Source organism: Helianthus annuus, chromosome 14, assembly GCF_002127325.2.
Source record: "Helianthus annuus cultivar XRQ/B chromosome 14, HanXRQr2.0-SUNRISE, whole genome shotgun sequence".
NCBI classification, from domain to species: domain Eukaryota; kingdom Viridiplantae; phylum Streptophyta; class Magnoliopsida; order Asterales; family Asteraceae; genus Helianthus; species Helianthus annuus.
Window position 1 is genome coordinate 154,900,226 of NC_035446.2, and position 25,458 is coordinate 154,925,683.

Consider the following 25,458-nt stretch of genomic DNA (forward strand, 5'->3'; position numbering starts at 1 on the left):
TGTGTGAAAGATTTTGAAATGGTTAAATTTTTATAGGTAATGGACTATGCCGGAGCTTCCATGGTGGTAAGTGTGAAGCAGGAATCGGCATCTTGATTGATAAAATGTTTTGTGTATATGTTTTATTCCTACATGTTGTTAAATGTTTTGGATATTCTTACAAGTGGTAAGAGGTTGGATTTTACAAGTGATTCGTCAAGGTCATTAGTTTGAACTTGATGTAATCTTCATATATGTGATTAAATGAACAAAATGATGAATCTATCCCTACAAGTTGTAAAATCAAACAAACTTATTTTCCGGAAAAATCATTTTGATTAAAACAAATTTAAGTGTTTTGAAATCAAATTGAGAAAAGAGTTTGTTGTAAGGGGAAGTTCTGATTGTTTATGCAAAGTGGATGGCGAATTGAAGCGATTTGATATTGGTTGTCAATTTTCTTGTACAGTTTGTTTTCAAATTTCTTTATATGTGTTTGCATTTTAGGGGGAGCAGAAAATTTCAGAAAATCCAAAACATTAGAAAATTTGAAAAAGTCAAAAACATGATAAAACCAAAATGAGGTTTGTTGTTAAAAGAGGAAATGATAGTACATCGGTGGACTGTCACAACATGCTAAAGATTTGGAAAGTTAAAAATGTGATAAACAATCTCACTGCGGATATGCCAGTAGGTTTTTGCACATTTAGTAGATTGTGATGAGATATAAATCTAAATTTCAAACTTGCTTACGTCGTGGGTAAGAAAACTTGGATATATGGGTAACCCCGAAATCTTGTTTGAAAGGTCCCTCTTTCTGAGATACTAGGTCTTTATGCTCAGTGATATCTGGGGTATTATCCCGGGACTTCTGCTGAATGAAAATTCTGACCTAGTCCTCGTATAATACTTTTCGCATTGCTTGAAATATAGCGCCGCCCTCAGCAAATTGATGAAACAATAAAATTGATAATCATTGTTGTTGTAAAAAAGATCATCTAAAGGGGATACACCAAAAGTCGAGCTGTCATCTCTCTGCTGAACGGAAGTTTGGACCTGAGCTCTCACGATTTCGCATCTAACCCCTTACAGATATCATCTGTGGTATACTCACCTGTAAGACTGAATATTGGGATCTGGATACGGGAGTATATTCAAGTAGTGGGACACGCGAGTAAGTTTAAGTTTCTTAAGACATTAATATCGTATCTCGAAACAATTGAACTTTGTGTGAAAATTTAAGTGGACCAGTATACTGACAATCTAAGTGAATTGTTTAAAACTTAAAATGAAATAAAGCTTAACGGTGTTGGTGATTTGTCTCATAAACTGATATGATCCTCTTACACAAACTTACAAAAAATATTGTTTGTATATATTTCTTTACTGCATTTTATTTCTTCTTTGTGAAAAATTCAAAAAGATTTTCGACAACTGATGTTGGAAAGCTGATTTTCAAAGTTCCAAGTGCTAAACATGAAGACATTTTTATGAAGGAGAATCTGTGTTTGAAAATAAATGTGTTCTGATCAAATCTACATGTGGTTCATCAAGATTATAGTTAAATTTGAGGGGGAGTTTGAATTCCTAAATTTGTAATGTTTAAATTTTGTAAAACTTACTTTGAGGTAGAGAATGTGCAGATTACCTGAGCTAGTTAAGAGCCAAAGCACGACCTTGGAATGGGTTTTGAAGAGCCAGATTATGATCCTGAAGCAGATGATGCTAATGAACTGAAGGAATGCCAGCACATTGTTAGGGGGAGTTTGTTGGTGTTGAGAGAAAGAAAAGAGCCCAAAGACTGATAAAGATTGAAGACGCAAAGACTCGACATGAAAGGCTCGTCAACATCTGAGGGGAGTCTGTTAGTGCATGCATCTGTCGACTTCGTCTTGTATCGAGTCTTAGATGCCTACTGATATTTTAAGTAAACTTATATATTTTAACAATTAGGAAAAGTGTTAAACTCAGGTTTTCAGTTTTGACCTTTTAAGCCTATGTGAAATTACCAAAATGCCCCTACGGTGCATAGTATGGTTATAATTAATAAATTTCACATATATATGATACCCTACTGTTATAACTTATTAAATTAAGTATTTTTACTGATTATATCAGACCTGAAACTCAGATTAATATTTAAACTCTTTTATAACCTTTAAAATGACCAAAATACCCCTACGGGGCATAAATTGGTCTTAAACTCGTTTTGGGCATAATGGAAGGTATCCTACTGATATCACAACATATTCAAGGCATATTAACTTAGGAAACCTGTTCATGACTCCTGTGGTTACCCGTTACGCCCTTTTTGCGTTCGGATCGGCGTATGTAACTAGTTTGCATAAATTAGCCGAAACGGGTCAAACCTTATCATTTTTATATAAAAAACCAGAATGTGTTTAGTTTACACATATTAAACAAGTATACAAGCTTGTCGGATCTAAACCACATTCTAATCCGGTTCTCGCTTAATCATGCGTTTTGAACCGTATCCTCCTTTAAAACTAACCGGTCTAAGCTTAGGCTTAATTAAAGACCCGTTAGGAATCTAATAGGTTATTAAAAACCTTCGTTCCAGATTTAGGAGCACAGTAAAAGCTATCTGTACTTGCTTGGTGGTATACGGCTGGGATAAATTGTATAAATTTGCTCAGGTAAATACTTTCAACCTATTTTCCCTATACGCGCTTGGGGTATGGTATATAAATACCGCTTGGTCGGGCATTGAATCTTTAATCAAATGTTGGTTAAATCATTGAAAAGACCTGTTAAAATTGTTTTGTTTGCTTAAAGCCTTTGGGAGGTTAATGACCATGTCCCGGATATCCTTGGCATCATTTTATGAAATGGCCACGACCTAAGCATGCGGGTGTAGGCGTACACCCGTTGGTGCATAAATAAATATTAAGGTATAACCGCCGGTTTTGGGATTAACCATTGCGGGACTATATCATGTGGTGTGTCTATTGATCTTTAACCCGATGTAGACCCGGGCTACTGAACGCATGAGAAACATGTAACTCTTTTACAAGTTTATATTCAAATAATTATCCCAAGTTATAAAAATCTTTTGTGCCATGTGCATTTAAATCAATTTTAAAACATTTTCAAAATGAGTCAGTTAAATTGTATTTACCAGTGTAAACTGACGTATTTTCCCAAAAAGACTAAGTGAAGGTACTACGCGTAATAGGCTTGGTCTCTCCTAGCATCAAATAGAAGTCTAACAAGCTTAGATGCCTGAAGTCTGTTGAACAAAGTTTCCTCTTTATTTTGATCTGCCTGTGGATCCCTTTACATTCCGTTTGTAGTACTTTGATATTACGTTATATCGGTTTGTAATATATTTATCTTTTGCTTTCGCTGTGCATTTAAATTTGTGTTGTATGACTATGACGACATCAACTACGTCACGATACTCCCTACCGGGTCCACCGGTAATACGTGGAAATATCGGGGTGTGACAGACCTCATGGCATGTTCCCCCAAACCGGTAGATACGGGTTGTGTTGATAGAATAAATGATACCAACCCATGTGAAACAACGGACCTGCATTTGAGGAATTTCTCAAATAAACTAAATTGGATAATTTAATGTGTAGATTAATGTTTAAATACAAATAAAACTTATTTTATCACATAAACAGTTACAATAGTATAATTGTTACAAGAGATTATTTAAGTAAGCATTATTTAAATGCTACTATTTAAAAACACAATAATAAATTTATTTATTCACTTTAAAAGTGCAAAGTAAAATTGGAATGATGACATACCATTAGGATCTGAAGCATAGTCCAGCCAAGAATATTATCAATAGCCATGAAATAAACCAACAGAAAAAACCAATTAATATTGAAATAAAAACAAAAATAGCGAATTCGATCGGGTAAATTTACTATACCATAAATGAAATTTTTCGCGGGTTGAAAATGGAAAGCTGTTCTCTGCCATTTCAAGCGATCAGCTTGCGAGTGTTTCTGGGAATATTTTTCCAGCAATGTTGAATTCATGGCTAAAACTTGTTGGTTCAGAATGACGAGTAAGATGGATAAAATGAATAACAATGTGATACTGAACGGAGCCCCGATGAAGAGCCACTTTCTAACTGCAGCTGGTAGTGGTTCGGGGTGGTTCAGTAAGGGATTGTGGGTGTGTGCATGCTCAACGTGACTAAAGGGTTCGGTGGTTTTCACGGTTAAGTGAGGGGCTGTGGTTGTGTCACCTCAATTACCAAGTTTATAAGTAGATATCTTGGGCTAACCTTTAACTGTCAAAATAATGAGGTGCATCATGAATGTGTCATATTATACACGTTTTTAAACATTTCATATATATTTTCCTACAGCTCTTTAAGAAACTAATTATTATCTTATATCTCTTTTAAATTATAACTCAATATGAAACTAATTAATATCTTATGTATCTTTTTAAATTATAACTCTATAAGAAACTAATTAATAAAATGCAGACCTGATACTATATCAATCACCAGACATGACAAACATACTTTTCTCTTTAGGAACAACAGCTTTGATAAATGTTACATGCATTCCATTAACAGGATAGATTGATTTCCAAGAAAAAAACAATTTGAAGGAAGCCCGATATTTAGGTTTCCCAATGTGTAAATATGGATCCCCAATGGGGCCACTGTACAATGAAAATAGTTTCAAACCGTTTTGTCCATATCCATTTGTTACAACGATGATCAGTTTGAACATTTATCATCAGAGATGACACGAATCTCAATTCGAAACCAACTCAAAAAGATGGTAAATCAAATCAATCAAAGAATCCACATGAACATTAATTGTAATTAGAAATCTTTAAGCAAAAAGCTTACAATGCAGACCAAAAGTGCTTACCGAAATTGTCGCTGAAACACGATTCAAGTCTCTGAGGTTGTGGTCGTTCAAGATCACCTTCAAGCCTCCCATTCCGTCTCCAGATTCGACTGATTAGAGTGACCAGTACCGCCGCCGGAACCCTAGAACCCCCGACCGTGAAGTTCCCATTCAGCGACGATCGACACCATTACAGTCGGCCGGAGACCATAGCCGGTTCCCCATCACCGCCGTGCTTCTCTCTATCTTACTCTGCCTCCGTCGCGCTCTCTCCCTCCCTCCCTCGTGCACTCTCTATCTCTTTCAACCGCAAGAATGGGAGGCGGTGGTATTTTTATGTGATAAAAGAAACCCTTAAATACCTCTCTATTTTACTGTTCATTCCGTTCCTTTATTAATATATAGGAGAATTAACTAAATATTCTTGAAATGGAAAATCGTGTCTTAAGTTTTCTTCTATATTTATCGATTATATCGATTATGAATTGTTTAGGGATTAATAACCAACAAAAAAATTTATAGGTTTATAACTTTTTACATTTTAACAAACCCTAAATCTTATATCGGTGTCACTTTTTACATCTAGCCTCGTGAAATACGTAATTATTTCATGTCTATAGTGTATGTTCAAGTATCATAGCAAATGTCATATAAACGTGTCCCATATTTTACTTTATTTTTCTTATTTATACATGAAGTTTTTGTTGAATATTTAATTTTTTAGTATCCACCTTCGCGTATCAACGTTATTTTTCAAAAGCCATGCATAGTTTGTACATTTTGAACTGACTAGATACATGGAGTTTGTTTATTCGTGTATTTCATGGCAATAAAAGTAAAAAAAAGTTTTTACTTTAATACTAACAAATTAGTTTACCTAAAGAGATTAGTATGCATTCAGACAATAGATTAATAGAATTTCTACCCATTTTGTTACTTTTAAACTAATTTTAATTTTATTGACATTAAAGGAAAATTGTAAAAACCCTCTTCAACACAAATGATGACTGAAAGATCTACTACGACCAAGTACCAACCATCAACTAGCAGACACATGGTCGTCACAACTAGGGATGGCAAAAAAGCCCAAGCCCGACGGGTATACCCGAAACCCGAAAAATACGGGTCGGGTATACCCGAAGCCTAATGGGTATGGGTCGGGTACGGGCTTAAAAAAAGAAAAAAAATCGGGTACAGGTACGGGTATGGGATTTAGTGACACCCGCCAAATACCCGGCCCATTTACCCAAATAATACCCGAAAGTATCATATTATAGATTTCCCTATATATTAACTTAGTACATGTACTTATTACCTTCTCTATAGTCATATGTGGATATGTATTTGGCAAGTGTTTAGTGAACATATAACTTATTTTTGAGCATGTATATTAGATACGGAAGCTATCTCCCTTTATTATGTGGATGTTTATGCAATTAGGTGGTCCTGATACAATTACTTAATTAAGTAATCATTTTGATTTAGTTTGATATATGTGGTCTGAATATGATATGTAAGTTATTAATCATATCTTCAATTGTTATAGTCATTAAAACAGTAAATTATATAGACATCAAAGTAAAAATTGCACATTTGTCCCAACGGGTATTTTTAAGAAATTAACGGGTATACCTGATACCCGCAGGTATGCCCGATACCCGACAAATACCCGACGGGTAACGGGCTGGGTATGGGATAAATAATTACAACCGGGTACGGACCTGGAATTACTAATACCCGACCCAAGCCCGGCCCATTGCCATTCCTAGTCACAACTCACAAAGAGGCTCATCTTGAACATGATGAACTCCTAAACTTGTGGTCCAATGCAAATATCTTCATGGGCTTTTCTTATCTTATCCAAAAGTGGGCCTCCACAAGTTGAAAGTCCAACATAGAAGTTGAAACTTGAGATTCAAAAACATAAATTTATTTTCGGAATTTCGGATAGCCATAATTCATAACTATATATATATATGGGTAGGATCAAATAAAAACTAATTTTATCTAAGTAGGATAAGAAAATATTTTAACCTTACAGTTTTCAAATCAATGGCTAAGATGGAAATTTAGGAAAAAAAGAGGAGTGAAAGGGCATTTTGGAAAAACCTATTTGTTGACTTGCTCTCTCCACATGCAAGACACATGCATATTCCTCCCGATTTTTTAAACGTTCATAATTTTTTATCCGACATTATTTTTTTGATTTCTTTTTCGGTCATTATAGAGAATGTCAGTATCATATGGACCAACATCGATACCAATCAAATTCACGTCACGTACCGCAAGGGAATCCCATTAATTTCATATGATTTGGAATATGATTATGCTTCTAAGCAGGTCTGTTCATGAGCCAAACCGAGCCGAGCCAGAAGTAAGCTTGGGCTCGGCTTGTATTTGAAATGGAGACGAAAATCTAAGCTCGAGCTTGGCTTGGTTTTTGACCGAGTTGACTCGGCTCGATTTATTTAGGCTTGAATTAACAAAAGTAATGCATAGCTTTTAAAATTTAATAGTCTAAAATAATACACAACTTTTAAAATGTAATAGTCTAATATATCATTAATAGTTTAAAAGAACATATTCAAAATAAGTTTCACAAGCCCAAATCAAGTTTAACCAAATGTTAAATAAGTTTCAAATATAAGTTCATTAGCATCCTAATCAACCCCAAAATATGTCATAGATATTCAACTACACACCTAAAGACCCGTAAATAATAATCATTATTTTTATAATTTGTTATGTGCGTAAATAACTAAATATAAAATATATTAAAGGTAAAATAATCTGAGTCAGACCAAACCAAGCTAACAAACAAACTAAACCAAACAATACTGAGCAAACTTTTTCCAAATTAAATCCAAAGAAACTCCAAGCCACCTAGTTTTTCACAACCCTACTTCTAAGGAGGATTTTATTATGTAAAAAGGTTCACTAAATGAAAGAAGCAACACTTGTTTTTGGACTGTCTTGAAAAATGGAAAGCATGTCTTCTATCTAAATTTTATTTTGTCTATTTTTTTAACAAAAAGTTTTATTTTTATTTCTTTTTAAGGCTTGAGTCCATGACCTTCTTAGATCACCCGTAGTGGTTGTAAATTTAGGCGTTTTTGGAGCTCAATCATGCCCATATCGCCCCCATCCCCACTACGCATGGGCATGTTTGGCAGTTTTGTTGTTGAGGCGTTTTTTAAATCACGCCTAATGGGGGTTTTTGTTGTCCAATCACATTTCAGCTTTTATTATTTGGCCAATAAGATTTTTCGCATGTTTTTTTATTTTATTTTATTACAAACATAATGCTCCACAATCTCCACATCTCCACTACACCCATTTTAGAAAACGCCCAATAATGCCCCATTGCTGACTAGGCTGCCACATGACGCAAAACGCTCAAATGTGAATATTGCCCACTACGCATGGACTTAATTTAAGTGCTTCTAGAAGCTTTGCTTCTTTCATTAGACTACCAACACCAATCGTATTTACTTTGTCTATTGAAAATCATTATATGATGTTAGCAAGTTTAAACTTTTTATTTTGTCTATTGCAAATCACTATATGATGTTAGCAAGTTTAAACTTGATTCACAAGATTTGATTGCGTTTTTAGGTCGAACTTTCTTTTATTAACTTACGTACACGCTTTAAAAGAAATGGATCATAATATATTCTATACACTTATTTTTAACTTTAAAGACTCGTACAATCATACAACTTAATACATCCACGTCTCAAACGTAGACTTAAACCCACGTTTTCAATTTCTATGCACAAATCGGGAAACTATGAAATATGAATAAACGAAACAACATATATATGAGTGAAATCTATTAATATAGTAATTGTTATAATATAAAGATTTATTAACGAAACTAAACAAAAACCGACCTTAGCTCAGTTGGTAGAGCGGAGGACTGTAGTAGGCAACACCTGACTGAAATCCTTAGGTCGCTGGTTCGAATCCGGCAGGTCGGATTTTTTTTATATATAACTTATTAATTAAATAAAATCTATTGTTTTTTTTTAATTAATTTACGTGTGCCTATTTGCAAGAGACCCTTACTGTCTTTCGATATAATGCTTATAGTTCTGATATTTTTAATTTTTGGTGTATAAAGAATGATAAAAGATAATTAACATTATGTATTTAGTTAACTACTTTTGTTTTTATAAACTCATATGAAATCAACATGTTGCTGTTAAAACTATGCATATTTCTTCTGACTATGAGATCGTTTAGTTTTCTCAACAACCTCTTATACTTGCATTTAACATTTGATATGCATTGACACTAGATTTAGTACTATCATCACATGTTCCTTCATATATAAGTTTGGCATTCACTGTAGTCGACATAAAGAATCCTTTACTTGTTTTTTAAGGGATACTCGCACCTTCTAATTCTACTTCTAAATCTACACATTTGTCCATCATGAGACTCGAACTTTCAAACATACGAGAAAGCTTGACATCGCTAGACCACATGCCCTTTGATCACCCGTCACTTTGTTTCCTATTGGATTTTGGACTGATGTGTGGCATTATAGCTAATGTGTTTAGTACAGCTGAGCAAGAAGAAAATGTTAAGCCTTTTAAGTATTAGGTGGGATTGGGTTTACCTTTAATCTATCCAACTTACTTTAATCCCTTAAACCAATTTAAATTATAAAATCTAACAAGTAGAAGGTGAATGTAAAAGATTATAAAATTTAAAAAGTAGAAGGTGATTATCACACTGACCTCACTTATTAGGTCATTCGTAGTCATAAAGTCTTTTTGTAGGCGTTATGCGACACGTGTCGTGCGACGTCACACAGGGGTTTTATGGGGCGTTATGTCACTTGAGGCCGTAGTCATAAAGCCCCTACGTCATCATTACTTAATTATTTAATTTTCATTTTTAATTAATTTCTAAATTTTTTAAAATTAAAAATCATTTCATTAAATAAAAAATTACAATAAAATCAAAAAAGTAAATAAAAAAAAATTAAACTAGAATAAAATAAAAAAAAACATTACACAATCAAAGGTTATATTTTTTTTTTCTATTTGCTCCTTTTGTGCCAACGTCATCTTCAACGCTTTTCCCATTAGGTGGTCGTGCGATTTCGAGTAGAACTCAAAGTCGTGAGCCCATTGTCTATCCCGCATAATCTCGGTCACTTCGCGGTTCTCCTCCATACGTTTAGTCCCGAGTTCGTGTAGTGGGGAGCCGAAAGCTTGAGCCGATCCGAACGCTTGAGACGACCCCATTCCGTCGGTGTTTTAATTCGGGTTCCACCCGTAGAGATCCGGGTCCCATGAGAGCGGTTGGTTCAAAAGATTCATGAACCCGGTATTTTGTTGATTGTAATCGACAAAACCAAATCCAAAAGGGGTGAGTCGAGTGGGAACCGGAGACACGGGGCGGGTAGGATTACCACTTTGGTTTGGGTCCGCACTCGATCGGGGAGGAATAAAACCACGGTTGAAGGGATGCATTGTATAAAATTTGTGGATTTAAAAAAAAAGCTAGAGAGAAAAAAGGTTTGAGAGTGTGTGGGTTTATAAAAATATGGGAGAAGGGGTTAGTATTTAAAAGGAATATTGAAAATTAATTGAATTTATTTTTTTTAGATTTGACCATTTGTAACGGTCATAATTTGAAAAGCAAGCAACATGGCACCGCGAAGGAGATAGCGTTGCTTATTTTTTTTTGGACCCATAAAGCCCCTCGTCATGGTGTTTCAGGCGCCATTGGGCGCTATGGGGCAAAACCCAGCCACAAAACGCCCCACTACAGGTTGTCATACTACTTTAAATAAGACGTTGTCTTCTCCGCTTTTATTGGTGATGCGCAAGACCGTTGTGTCATTGTCCTGAAGAATTATATTGTTTGTGCTGAGAATAGCTTCTGGAACTTTGCATTCTTCTTCAAGAATTAAAGGGATTCATGGGTACAAAATGTTGTAATCGAAATACGATTCTACACGGTTAAATACCCAGAATGTTGTAATCCGAATATGATTCTTCACGGTTATAACTATAGATATTATACATAACATATATTATAGAGTAAATTACAAGTTTTATCCTTCATGTTTACACCAAATTGCAGGCGATGTCCTTTAGCGCGAAAGTTGACAAGTTTCGTACTTAATATTTCAAAATCTTGCACGTTAAGTCCTTTAGGCCAAACCCATTAGATTTTTTGGTCAAAAGTTAGATTTAACCAAAAAAATCTAACTGGGTTTGGCCTAAAGGACATAACATGCAAGATTTTGAAACATTAAGTACGAAACTTGTCAACTTTTATGCTAAATGACAACGCCTGCAATTTGGCGTAAACATAAACGACAAAACTTGTAATTTACTCTATATTATATTTAGTTATTTATCATATTTTTCATATAATTATAACGTGAGTTTATATTTTTATACATTAAATAAAAATTATAGAAAAAATAATGGGATCATGTAGGCTACTCGATCTCGATAAGTAAAGCTTAGGTTCACATTAATTTATTTATCAAGTTTACTTTAAGCACAAGCTTATTTAATCTCGTCTTGATTTGAGTTTTTAACGAGCCGATCATGAGTACTCGAGTAGAGGTTACAAGTGGCTTAAGTTGTTTACACCCGTACTTCTGAATAAAGTCATCATGCCTAACTATTATATAAAGATGTGAAGTAGGTTGGGAAGTTCAATAGGCGACATAGGACTAGCATTTACATTTTATAAGACCGTGCGTTGTTGAATAATGAGAGTGCCACCTCAGCCCGTTAATGAGGTGGTACACCGAGCTATCTCTGATCGCTGATTCGATACCCTGCTCGATCGATCTGAAACATAGCAACGGATGACAAAGTGCTGCCTGTGTAAGGCTATACTGTCGCAACCCCCGTCCCCTATTCACCCGAGAGCGGGTGGCTGCGAGCCAGTATCAGTGGTATCAGTGTTATCAATTTTGCAGTAGAATTTACATCAGGACCGTAGTTATGAAATATTTTATCAAAGTAAAATACCATATTTTTATAATATTAAACACATGGGAAAATTCCCAAGTTTCTATTACAAACATGTTTATAGGGATAAACCCTATTTTATTGAATAAAATATCTTCTTTACTTAGGTAGCTTTTATAGCCACATTTCCAAGCCTTCAGTGCTGTCCAGCTGGCTTCTATTTGGCTCTCACATTTTGTTACCTGAAACGCGTTTAAAAACATTTTGTCAGTGGGAAATACTGGTGAGTGAATCCCAATTTAATCAAGACAGGTTTTATCAATTTACAGTATTAAGAGCGACTACGATGTTTATATCTACACAATTACTCATTCAGTACTGTCAATCCTGACTGGTGGGTCATATTACACATTGGCTATCTCATTGTCCAATGGTAACGTGTTCCACATTTTGTATACAAAACCCCAACATACCGGCAGTAATTGAAGAATTACAAAGACTCAATCACTGCTAATCACATTGTAAAATATTTAAGGTTTTGTAAAAATAGTTTATAAAAAGGTTTACAAAAAGGAGATTACTCACATTGCTATTTTAGGGTTTTTCTTTGTGTTTTCCTGGTTATAATTTATTAATTAAACAATGCACACGCGTTAGTATAATAACCCAATATTTACATTAGTTATACCCTCCCCGAGACAGAACTCCAACGACTACGTCAGGCAGAGCCTCAACAGCCGTTACGGAGTGCTAGATCAATCGGGCAGCGTATCTAATACGTAACCGGGGGTTATGATACTTACAACGAGGCAGAACTTCGTTATTTAGGGAGGTATTATGCCCGATATTATATTTGCTATGCAGAAAATTAAGAGAGAGATCGAGAGAATGAACGAATTGCAACTGAAGGCCGATGGTTGCTATTTATAGTGTCTGTTCGACACTTTGTCACGCCTCGCGAAGGTTTCAGTAACAGGCTTCGCGTCCCGCGAGGCCAACTAGGGTAGGCCCTAGCTTGGCTTACTCAAACACTAGACCTAGAGGTGTACAAATCGGTTTTTTTCAAAAACCGGTTTCGGTTATTAACCGAACCAGTTTTTTTCACCCAAAACGAAAATCGGTTTCGGTTACTAACCGGTTTTTCAACTCCAAAACAATAGCCAGTGTAACCGGTTAGGACCGGTTTTCCAAAAAAAAAACCGGTTTTTTTTAAAACCGGTTTCGGTTATTAACCGTTTTTTCAGATCAAGATTAGTAACCAGTCACAAACCGGCGGTTCGGTTATAAAACCGGTCCGGTTAAAAAAAACCGGTTTCGGTTTTTTTCCCGGTTTTGGTTCTAAAATCGGTTTTTTTGTACACCTCTAACTAGACCCAACACGTTCGTGCCATGTGGCGGCACCGGGTGCGCCCTTGTCTTAAGTTGTCGCGCCCCGCGTAACTCGAAGACAAAGTCTTCGCGGCCCGCGAGCGCCCTAATTCCTTCTTTTTATTTTATTTTTAATTATATAAAGGTATTTTGGGCTCGATTTTCGTATATGGGGTGTATTTTAGGACGTATAAGGGTGTTATAAATATTTTAGAAGTGTCCGAAATATTTTAGGAGGGTTGTTATATCCTCCCCACCTTGTTTTAGAACTCGTCCTCGAGGTCTACTGGAACAGGTGTGGGTATTTCCTCTGCATTTCTGATTCAAGCTCCCAAGTATATTCTGGTCCTCTCTTGGAATCCCATCTTACTTTGACTAATACCAATCTCTTGTGTTTGAGATTCCTGACTTTCCTGTCTTCAATTTGTAGAGGTTTTTCTACAAACTTAAGCTTCTCATTTACCTCTATGTCCTTAAGAGGCACTGCTAGTGATTCATCGGCTAAGTACTTTTTGAGATTACATACATGAAATACATCATGTATTCCTGCCATTTCCTCTGGCAGTTGTAGCTGATAGGCTACTGGTCCTATTCTTCTAATAATTTCAAAAGGTCCAACATACTTGGAGCATAGCTTTCCCCTCTTGATGAAGTTGACTACTCCTTTCCAAGGAGAAACTTTTAATAATACCTTATCGCCTACCTGAAATTCTAACGGCTTTCGCCTGTTATCAGCATAACTCTTCTGGCGATCGTGTGCTGCTTTCAGTCTTTCTTTGACTTGAATAATCTTGTCCGTTGTTTCTTGTGCTATTTCTGGTCCAGATAATTGCTTTTCCCCAATTTATGCCCAACAGACTGGAGTTCGGCACTTTCGTCCATAAAGTGCTTCGAATGGTGCAACATTAATACTGGTATGATAGCTGTTATCAATGTTTTAAAAACCGGTAAATACCGGCCGGTTATACCGGTATTACCGTTTCCAGATGTAAATCCGGTACGAAACACTCCGGTAAATAAGTGAAACGGCATAAGGTTTGTACCGGCGGTAAAATCCGGTATACCGGTTTGAAACGTAATACCGGTACCGGCCCAGGGTTATTTTAGTTTGGTTTGTTACTTATTTTTATTATATATGTTATTTATCTTACATAATTTTTATATATTATGATTATTCGTAACTAAAAGTTCTTATTTAATATTGTATGAAACGAAAATAGATATCCTCTAGTTGATGAGGATGACGATAATAGTGAATTTCATCTTTTATGCGATCATGAACTTGATGTATTTAACACTCAAATGGCTTAAACATGTCGTACACTTTCATTTAAAAGAGCTCGTTGGAAAATTGAATGATTTCGATTATCTTTTGAATTATTTTTTATAATGAATTTACTTTTGGATCATCTTTTAATATGTAATAATCATGCATTTTTTAGATTAACTTTTGAGTTGATTTTGTAATTTATAAAATTATAGAGTTAGCTAGTCAACCCGGTTGAACCGCTCGGTACAACCTGGTTCAACCGGTTGAACCATTTTTTAGCGTGATCCGGTTTGATTTAAAAACCGGTTTTTAAAACATTGGCTGTTATTGTAAGAAAATTCTATTAATGGTAGATGGTCGTCCCAATTTCCTCCGAAATTAATTACACAAGCTCTAAGCATATCTTCCATGGTTTGAATTGTCCTTTTGCTTTGTCCATCCGTTTGAGGATGATAACTGTGCTTAGATTCAGCTTGGTTCCCATTGCTTTTTGGAAACTTGTCCAAAAATGAGAAGTAAAACGGCTATCTCTATCAGAAACAATTGATAAAGGAATTCCATGTAATGAAACTATTTCATTTACATACAACTTAGCTAACTGTTCCATACTGAAAGTTTCCTTCATTGGTAGGAAATGAGCAGATGTAACACCTCGCAAAACCATGTCCAATATAATAAAGACACGTGTCATGAACTCTAAACGTGAAATGGATTGATTTTGAGGGACTAAAGTTGACAAACAACGGAAGTATGTGTGTAGAAGGATCCAAAGTGTCAACATTTGAAAACTATGTCTTTCAACAACCCTACATGATGTTTATACTCATAAACGAATAAATTGTGAAACGTATGAAGCCGTATGTGAAAGAAAATGAAAGTTTACAAGACGCGAGGGTTAAATGTGTTAACATGTTAAATTACTACCTCTGAGTGACCTTTTAACGAACCCGGGGCTTTGTAACGATTGTTTATACTCTTAAGAACAAGTGACGAAAAATTCACGAGGTTTTGATATTAAATACGTTCACCTTCGTAAATAAAGGGTTAAAAGCATCAACGAAGCAAAACTAGTGTTTTCGGTTATCATTTAACGAAACCGGACCTAACGATACCTATACCTAAAGATCATCCAAATATAAACTTTATGGGTTAAAAGTGCATAAAATAGAAGTTAGGAGGTTTTAAAGGTCCAGGGGTTGATTCTGCCAAGTTTGAAACTTGGTATGCTGGTCCCCCCAGGGGACGCGCTGCGCGACACCAACATCCCCCTGCCGTCGCGCGACGCGACGACTTGATTTTCACAGCAACAATGCACAGGTGCAGGTTCTGCATGTTTCTTCACCCATTTCAGCTTTAACTCGAAACTAGGGACTGTTTGCTGGTTTCTAATACCATCAAGGACACTTGTTAACATCTGAATTCAACATATAACACCTGGATTGATCATAGGATGCCTTGAAGTAGTATAAATAGAGGCATTGGGGCAGTCTCATTCACTTGCACTTCAAATTTTCTTACTCTCACAACTTCTAAATCTTTGGAGCATTCTTTGGAGCATCCTAAGCATAAAGGAAGCTCTCTTAAGTCTAATCTTCGTACTAAGGACCCTTGTAAGCGTTATTAGCTCATGTAGTTAAGTTTATTTAGCTTAATGACCGAAAGTCAAAGATGTCGTAATGACACTCTGACTTTGTGATTAATCACTAACGGTCCAGCCATTGTTCGAATTGAAAGTGGCAATGTATTGGTAATGATGTAAGACCCTAGCTTGTTATAATACAATATTTTATATAAGTTTCGTATAAACACATATTTATACGATTACACATACGTATGACAATACGAGTTTACTAAAACTTTTACAATTTAAAAGTAAAAATTAGTACAACATAATGTAATTGAGTTCGTCGTTTAAAAGTTACGACGTATCGCCGTGCGGAAGCTTTAATCTCGTGTTCGGTTCTTCATCGAGCTTGATCTTCATCCGGGCACTCTTGGCATTCACCTATGATCAAAACCAACTTAAAAGTTAGTTTTGATAGTTAAATAATAAGTTTAAACAAGTTCCATGGGTCAAACAAACAAAAAATAACATTTTTCCAGAACTAGGGGGCGTCGCGTGACGCCAAGGGGCGTTGCATGACGCCTAGCCCCTGTTTTCACAGAATGTTGCTTAAACAGTTGCTGTACATTCCCAGCATGACTCGTTTTCACAGAAACGAGCATAACTCTCTCGTTTTTAATCCGTTTTACCCGATTCTTTTTCCTATGCGTCCGTAATTTAATTCTCCATCATATGGAGTTAAAATCCAACATCCAACATAATAAATTTTGAGACTTCTAAGCCTTCGACTCGTTACCTTTTTATCGAATTTTTACCCAATTATGCACTTTATCAAACAAACATATTTGTTTGATCCCAAATTCTCATGATCTTCATATTTTCGATATATCCTATTATATTAGGTTCTAGTTACGGGCTTCTTATGCAATCTTATCCTATTTTGCATATATACTTGTTTTGACCCGTTAAGGGTGTTTAACATTTGCAAGCTTTAAATCACGCTTCTATTAGTTTACATCCTATCCCCATTTTTATACGTATCCCAAGGACTCCATTTAACAAAACGCTTAACTCTAAGCAACTCTTAAAGGTTGTTTGCCCAATTTACCCCTCAAGGGCCTTTTGGTCAATTTTAGTCCTTCTTTTTGTACCGTAGGACTTTCGCTAATAGTTGACCAAAATATCACTTCTAACTACATCCTTATGTTTGCGTACCTGGCTCGGGTCAGACTATTGACCCATTTTAATACCTTGCTTCAACAATTTTCTATTTCATAGCAACACTAATTCGTAAGCCGCTTTTTCCTGTAAGCATAAGACTCGACAAGTGCTTATTAGTCATGATTTTTCAAATGGTATTAACATTACCATTTGACCCGTTTAGTCTAAACGACCAACCATTTTGCGCTTATATTCCAATGGTGTTTATTTACCATTTTATTAAGTAAGTCACTTCGGATTCCTTACCATTTAGTTATGACTTTTAAATCCGTTTCGTACACGTTAACCCAACATGGCTTATGCCAATTGGTGTCGATTTAAACTTCAACCCTTACCCATTTTTATACATGACGAAATCACCATTTCCCATTTGTTTTTATTCATTTAGGCCTACTTAAAGTGGCCATTCAAAGATTCAATTTATATATGTCATCTATGACCAAATTTCCATTTCGCGTTTTTTGATATATTCCGACCCGTACCACTTCGTGTCGGAATCAAAGTTCGAATACAACCTTTGCTGTAATTGTAACCGAGAATTAAATGCATAACTTCTAAACAGGGTGTAAGCTTTACTTACTTTTCATCCGGCTTACGCTTTTCATCTCGTACTTGATTTATTTGACCCGCTTTCTCCCCAAGCTTCACCTAGCTGGTTAAGCGCCAACTATTATTCATCATTCACAAGGTGGTTAGTTTAATCATGACTTAGTACGATTATTCCACCTTACACATTTCTATATCTAATTATCATTCATCACATCGTAGGTCAGTTTGACCTTTTTAAAAGTCAAATGCCCATTAGTATACTAATTGCATATTCGAGTTCATCAACTAGTTTTAGCATTCTTTAATTACCCGGTAGGCGTTATCTTTAGACCACCGTTTTAACCAAAGTTCTAACCATGTTTATCACATTTCAATCACTTTAGTTAGTTCTAGCGATTATCAAGACTAATTTTTTCATTCATTTCACAAGAACTATTGGTTCTCATCTATAAGTGAGACCCGTTCATCATATCACTAGCATTCATCACAACACCTTATATAATCAAGTTCTTCATATGAACTAGTAGGTACTCAATTTCACTTAGGCATTACATAGAACACCTTATGAGCATGAAATTTTTACTACTAGAAATCAAGCTCATGACTAACTATTTAACCAAGATTTAAACATCTTTTCACATGTTCATGACAAATCTTCGTATCAACAAATCTAGATTTGCTTCATAGAGCTCCAATACACTAAGTTAACAAAGATAATCCTAGTGTTTAACATAATTCTCCAAAACCCACTTGACACATGAGAGTATGATCATGAATTCACAATCATGAACATCAATTTAATAAATAAATGACTAGGGTTTACTCCTAGACATAGTTTCATCCCTAATTTCATCCAAACAACGAACATGCAAGCTCAGATTCGAATCTCACAAGTTCATCTAAAATTTAAGATGGAACCACATAGTAAAATTTCACATACCTCATGATCCCTTCACTGAGGTGATCACTAATCTATGCTTGGATTTCGACTCGGAGCAGATTTGAGCCTTCAATTTGGTGAAAATGCAAGAACTTAGGTTGTGAGGGGAGTCTTGGTCGCCCCCTGTGTTCTTGATCGACCAGACACCCCAAAATGGGTGTTTGGTGTTTTTTTTATTATTAAGTTTCAAATTTAACAACATAAGCCCCTCAACTTTAGTTTGGTTTATAACTTGATATTTTGTTCTTTCATTTAATTACAAGACTTGTACTAGGTTATTTATTTCCTAGTTACTTTATCTTGTTCTCGACCCGTTTTATTGTAAGTCCCGTTAAATCTCGGGCCTTTTACATACTTTGCTTTTCTCAAAGTATTTCTCATCCTTTTAATAAATATTAGATTTATTTATTCAAATCCTAAAATTTACCGGGTAAGTTTTACCACTAACTGTATTTTACCCGTCCTGTAGTGTTAACATGGTTAAATCACCAAACCCGTTTTCGGGGTGTTACAAGTCTACCCCCCTTAGAGAGGTTTCGTCCTCGAAACCTTTTCTTACATAATTCATTGAGTTTAAACTCAATGCATTTGATCCGAGAAATCTTTTAAATATTACTTATACTTTTAACCAATTGTTAATATTACCAGATAAGTATGGTAACATCTTTTCGGTCACTTATTGTCTACGTATTTCATACGACATAGTGCAACTTGGAATAACGTAATCTCGTTATTTCCACAAGTTTAGTTAACTTAGCGATATCCATCGCTTTCATATACTATCGAGTTCCTTATGAATCCGTTACTTTTGTGACAACCCGAACTTGAAAAGGTTAGTAACGTTTAATCTTGTGGCAACCCCGTTAAGCTTAAACTTTAACGTATGACAACTCGGGTAAATAATACATATTTGTGAAGGAGGGTCGCCGCACTTGTAACATGTACTATTGGGCCGCCATATTTTTTTACATAAACAACTCGGCCCAACTACTTAAATTGTTTCCTTATGTTTGTTACCCTACGGCCCAAATCCCTCATGTTTGTTATTCTCCGGCCCAAATCCCTTTCGCCCCCTTATTTACGTAATTTAGGTGGTTTGTATTTCATTAGTTACAAACCCTAACACATCCCCTACTCATCTTCAGTAATCGACGGTAGCAGACCCCCCACCTTCGAAGCATAGTTCGTTCGGTTAGTGTATTCATAATTGTCCTCAACCCTTGACTGATTACATGATTATAGTTCTTGATTATAGTTTGTATTCGTATCGTATTATATGATGAGCATGTGATTTCAGTTTCTTGTTAATTGATTTTAATTACTTGTAGATTGTTATGATTTGTTAGAACGATTTCGGATGTGATATGATTTAATAACACTTTCTGGTGATAACAACTAACACAATTCAAACAATCAACTTTTGGTTTAATTGTATTTGATTTTTCATTGGACCTCAATAGATTTCTCATGCAATATTATATGATGACCGACAACTTTATATAGATCACATGCAATTCTGACAAATTATTGAGAAAGTGGCTGACTATTATAAATCAATTTCAAATCATCTACAAATTGAAAAGGGATCTGATCACATAAAATAATGATTGGGCCGATGTAAATAATGATTGAACCGATTGTATTGTGTTGTTGATAGTGTTTATAATATGTTAGTTTTAGTGGTAACATGCTGAATTTTCCTCATTGAAATCTGATTTAATAACATGTGAGGTGTGCAAAACTGATTTGATAACATGTGAAATCTGATTAGAATCTAATGTAACACACACTGGATGGATTAAATTGAGGTATTGGGTTGTACACTCGAAGTCAGCCATGTATCTCGTTGGGCCTGCAACGTTGTTGGGTATCACGCGAACTGGGCCGGGTAGGGGGACCACAAGTCGGTTGCACAACAATGGGCTGGGTCACATGTCGTAGTGGGCCAGGAACTAGTTGGGCCACACAATACGGGAAGCTACGTTTGACTTGTTAAGTAATGACTTGTATGAAACTTTGTGGTGTGTAAAACGTGAGGATTGAATAATTTTGAGTGAATAAATTAGTGGATGTTGTTGTTATAATTTGACGAATGCATGCGTGGTTTTGCTAAGTGTGATGCAATACATGTACACGTGATGAAAACCAATGAGCAAAGATGAAACTGAGTGTCCAATGAATGCTGTAACTAGTGCGATGCATGATTTCTTGTTGTGAATTGCATATCATTATGTATGAGTTTCATGTGAAATGTGTATGTGGAACGTATGATTACACGCTATAAAACTGACCATAACTGGAACTGATACTAGGATTGGATTGATCAAACTGTGAACACATCATTAATTCTACCGAGCAAACCACAGGTGAGTTCATCTCTATTGAGCATGCGTCCCGGTGGTTGGGACAGTCAGTGGGTATCCCTGGGAGGGGTAAGTCTTTTGGGTAAAAATGGGAATGTTGGATAATATACTCATCCTATCACCTTTAAAGTCCCTCCGTGTTGTTTGGTTACCTGGGAGGTAACATGGTATTAGTTAGTAGCGCTACTTAGGTTTGGCAACCTCACCCCGTTCCTGGGAGGACGGGTGTTGAACTAATGACCTAGTCATGACCAATGCTTTGATAGGAGCATTGGAGAAAGGGCAAAATAATCAGAAGCCGTCTTGTATTGGGGTATTATCAACATTGTTTTCAACATTACTTTCGGAATTAAATTCAATGGATTAACTAAACACTTGGTAACCAACGTTTTTGTAAAACTATGAACTCACCAGCGTTGTCTGATACACTTGTTGCATGCTCGCAGGTCGTTAGATATCTTGGACTTGAGAACTTGCTGTCTGGAGATGCTGGAGTGGTCATGGGTCGACTGGGTGGATTCATGTGATTGATTCAATGATACTAAACCTTGGTTTTGAAACTGTTTAACTTTGGTTTAACATTTGCTTCCGCTGAACATGTCACATTTAAACTTATTTAAGGCACTTTTCGTTAACAATTGATGATTATAGTTAACAACTTGTGATTGGTTCAAAATGATTGGTGGCTCGTTATTGGTTTGTCACACGCCTAATAGGGTTTTCCCTTGGGTGGTATTTTGGGGGTGTGACAGTTTGGTATCAGAGCCACTGGTTATAGTGAACTTGGTTTTAAAACGTTTTCATAAAACCAGACTATAACCGAACAGTACCAAAATCGACCACGACACTCAGCTCCAGACTGCAAGGTTCGTTTCTCATTTACTATTGCATAGTATATCTAGTGTACACTTATGTATAACACTACACGTGAATGCACACTTGGCACAGTAGTATGAGCCCTTATGTTACCAACCCCTTGTGATCTGTTAGTGTGACACTACCCATTGACTATTGTGATTCTTGATCCTGTAAAACCTTTCGTTTGCTATTTGAATGTGGGGGAACCTTTTAGCGCAAGTTAAGAGGCACTGAGATAAGCATGCAAATCAACTTATTATTATGGGTGCACACATAATAATAATGTGGGGTGCATGTGAGTCCCAGTGAGGTTTAACGAGTGTGAGAGGGGTTCCGCTCTGTTAATTGATGTTATGTTAGAACTCAGCGGTCTATAGGAGTCATAGCAGTGATTGTCTCCTACTCGAACTTGATCTTTTCACCCCTTTCTGATCCTTACGTATCTCGACGTTATCGAGTACCACCTGATCACACATCTGAACGCCTAGCGAACTGTGTAGAATGTTAGGTGCTAGTACGAACGTCCCTGAGTTGGATGGCTCAGCGTCAAATGATTAGACCATACTTCCCTCACTTATCTTTGTTTGCTGGAACATAGCGTGTTGACGCCTTAGATCCCGAAGTGCGATCACTTCTGCAACACTTTCGTGACATACCGTGTATTACTCAGTCAACTTGCAAGAACGATGGACAAAAGGGTAAACGTAGTACTTTACCGACTTCAGCATTTGAACGACCCTAGTTACCGGCAACGAACAACAACGATTTGACTCCAATCGAATCCTTAACCCCTGCCAGCGACTCATGGGAGTCGACTCTTACGAACCAATTGGGATAAAATCGATGACGAGTGACTGTAGAGCGGACTGTGTAACCGCCCGCACCATGAGTAGTGCCTTAGGACGTGGCACGGAATGTGAAAAGCTGGACCTTGTTGGTGAAAGGACGCAGGACACCGTTATAGGCAACAATATTAGAGGCAACAGTCGCGGCAACATCAAGGTACTCGTGATCGTAGCTCACAGTATGGAAACGAAGGTGACGACAACCAAGGGAATGACGGCAGTACTGGAAATTCTCATGACAAAGACAACACTGGAAATGAAACTCATGGAAGGACATTTAGTCACGATAGCTTGGATGGGTAGCTATTCGCTTCGTCTCTGTTCTATTTAACCCTGATGCTCCTTGAAACCGAACCTGTTGTGGTGTTGGCTGATGCAAGCCAATTGAAGCCTTATATGTTCGTTGGGATGCAAACTCGACCTTGGGGGACTGGTGTTCGACATCGACCTTCCTTCTACTACCCCTGATGGTTACAATGCAGTAGTTAGTGTGGATTGGTTATTCAGAAATCGTGCAGATATACCCTGTGAGAAGAAATTTCGCGTCACTATATGCTCTAATATGTCAGAGTAGTGTAATGGATAGCATCATTTCGGCAATGAAAGCCCAGAAGTGTCTACGGAGGGATTACCCCGCTATGTTAGCAACTGTCATTGATGCTAAGGTTATGGAAAAGAGGATTGAGGATCCACCAATTGTTCATGATTCCTCTCAGTGTGCTACTCGAGGAGATTTCAGATTTACTTCCACCACTGTTAGGCAGAATCTCAGGTTGATTTCACGACAGGGGCAGCCCTGATTACTCGCGCTACATACCGTCTTGTACCAGGAGGGCTGCAAGGACTACCTACAAGGACTGCTGGACAGGAGTTTTATTAGACATAGTTTTTGTTCGCTTTGGGGAGCCCCAGCTATATTCGGGAAGATAAAGCCTTCTTGTATGTGTACTGATTATCTAAAACTCAGCTAGGTGTCAATCAAGAACTGCTTGCCCCGACCATGTATTGACGGAAGACCAAGAGGAGAATGCTCCTGAAACGGCATAGCGAACGTAATGCGGCCATTGCGACTTTGTACACCATGACCATTGAGTTAATCAACACACCAACAGCCTTATGGACCACATGAATCGACCGCGTTTATGGATGACGTCCTGGATCATTTCCAAGAGGAAGGAACATCATGGGCGACATTTGTATCTTATTTTAGAGCTCCTGAGGGAGGATCCACTCCACGCGAAGTCTTGTTAAAGGTAACTTCTGGATTCGAGAGATACATTTTGGTCGTATAAGCAACGAAGTGGGAATACACGCGGATCTCGCTAAGGTCCATTTTGTTAGAAACCGATCAACACCAAAGATCCCTTCGAGGATACGGCAATTTCTTGGTCTCACAAGATACTATCGCAGATTCATCGCAGGATTTCTTTTTTTCGAGATCGCGCAGCTCTAACCTCTTTAGCACAGCAGGGTGCTGTGTATTTGTGGGAGACAAAACAGGAGAACGTCTTTTCAGTTTTCGAATTCCGACCCTGCAATGCACTGAGCATCGTTTCTATCCGAATCAGAGTCCCAGTTGCACACTGATTGCAACACGAGGGGGGGGGGGGGTGATGACTTACAGGATGGATTTACGAGGAGGAACTGCACGACACACAATCTGCGGTGGAAACCGTGGTCTTTGGATTTGAGATAGAGGCATTACTTGGACGGTACCGAATGCACTACTTAGACCGATCACAAGGGCCTCCCGTATGCCTGGGTTTTGAAAGAGATAAATCAGTTAATGGCATTGCTGGATGGAATTTTTGGAGGATTACGACTGTGAAACTTGAATGAGCACGAGTTTTGCAGCTCACTATCGACTCTAACCTGCCTGATCAGACTCACTCTGCTCAGAAGGAAGAATATTTTCAAGTTAAACCCATGCGGGGCATGGAGAAGTACCCGTTGGCGGTTCGGACGATATTCGCTACCTCATGGAACGAATGTGGGCCTCATTATACGGAAACTATAGGGAACTTGTGTTGACCAAGCACATCGGCTTCGATATTTTAGTCGTCTGAGTTTCGATAGGAGGTATTAGGATCTATAAATCTTGTACTGGTGGTCGGGCATGAAGGCCCACCCGGCGAAGTATGTGAATGACGTTTGACTTGTGGGAGGTGGAGTATCAGCAACCGACAACATTTATATGGAAAATGAGAACAAACTGCCATGGATTTTGTCGCTAGTCTACCTAAAACTCGAAACAAAAACGTTATTGTTATCACCTGGGCGATCGTCGATTGTCTCACGTAATCAGCACACTTTATTGCAATCAAGGAAACTGACGAGTCTTCACAGCTTGTGAATACCCCTCTGAGAGGCGGATTTAGGCACGAGGTGCCAACTTCTGTTACTTTTGATTTTGAGCTATGCCTGATTTATGACGGACACTACGCAACGCTCTTGGCTCATGTCTAGGCATGAGCAATACTTATCACCATGGGACAAATGGTCAGAGTGAACGGAACCCCCTGACACTCAAAGACATGCCGTGAGCATGTGTGGGATTGACTTGGTAAAAATTGGAAGGACGCATACCTTTGGCTGAGTTCTACAGCGGCAGTTACCATTCTAGTATTCAAACAGCTCTGTTTGAGATATTGCATGGACAGTGTCACCAACCCCTTTATTGGATTAAGGTGGTTGACAATGC

The 25,458-nt window shown here is 37.1% G+C and overlaps 1 non-coding gene and 1 pseudogene across 1 annotated transcript; one reads left to right on the forward strand and one right to left on the reverse strand.

Annotated features, from left to right (window-relative positions):
* The window catches only part of LOC110907637, a 58,848-nt pseudogene that overhangs the window by 19,609 nt on the left and 13,781 nt on the right, over positions 1–25,458 (reverse strand).
* Positions 8,718–8,809, forward strand: TRNAY-GUA. Its single transcript is given in 2 exon segments — positions 8,718–8,754; positions 8,774–8,809. It is a non-coding gene; the product is annotated as a tRNA-Tyr (tRNA).